Source organism: Hippoglossus stenolepis, chromosome 11 (genome assembly GCF_022539355.2).
Source record: "Hippoglossus stenolepis isolate QCI-W04-F060 chromosome 11, HSTE1.2, whole genome shotgun sequence".
Classification (NCBI taxonomy): Eukaryota; Metazoa; Chordata; class Actinopteri; order Pleuronectiformes; family Pleuronectidae; genus Hippoglossus; species Hippoglossus stenolepis.
The window spans coordinates 25387779-25388319 of NC_061493.1; positions in this window are offsets into that span (position 1 = coordinate 25387779).

Below are 541 nucleotides of genomic sequence, written 5' to 3' on the forward strand. Positions count from 1 at the left end.
CATCATCGCCAGCCCACTCCACCGCCTAACAGAAAAGGGACGTCCATTCAACTGGAGTGACGCCTGTGTGGCAGCCTTCACCCGACTCAAGGTAACCCTCACTGAAGCCCCGGTCGTAGCCTACCCCGATGCCCAAAAGCTTTTCATAGTGGACACTGATGCCAGTAATGTGGGGATCGGGGCTGTCCTTTCACAGGAGGGAGGAGATGGGGAGCGCGCTGTGGCCTATTTCAGTCGCGCACTGAGTCGGGCAGAGAGGAACTACTGTGTAACCCGTCGCGAGTTGCGATATTCTTCTACTAAAGGCTGCAAAAACATCAGAAGCTGGGCAACAACTATAAACTTCCAAGTCCCTAAATAAGCCAGGGCGTAATTTTGCCATGTTGTTCATTACTTTTAGCAATTTTTAAGCTATTAGTTAGGGACATTTAAGCGTAGTTTAAACATTTAAATGTTCTGAAATTGACCAGTTGTCACATATCACCCAAAGGACTTTGCTAAATATGTGAGGAAAATACGATACTGCAGTTTTAATAGTTGA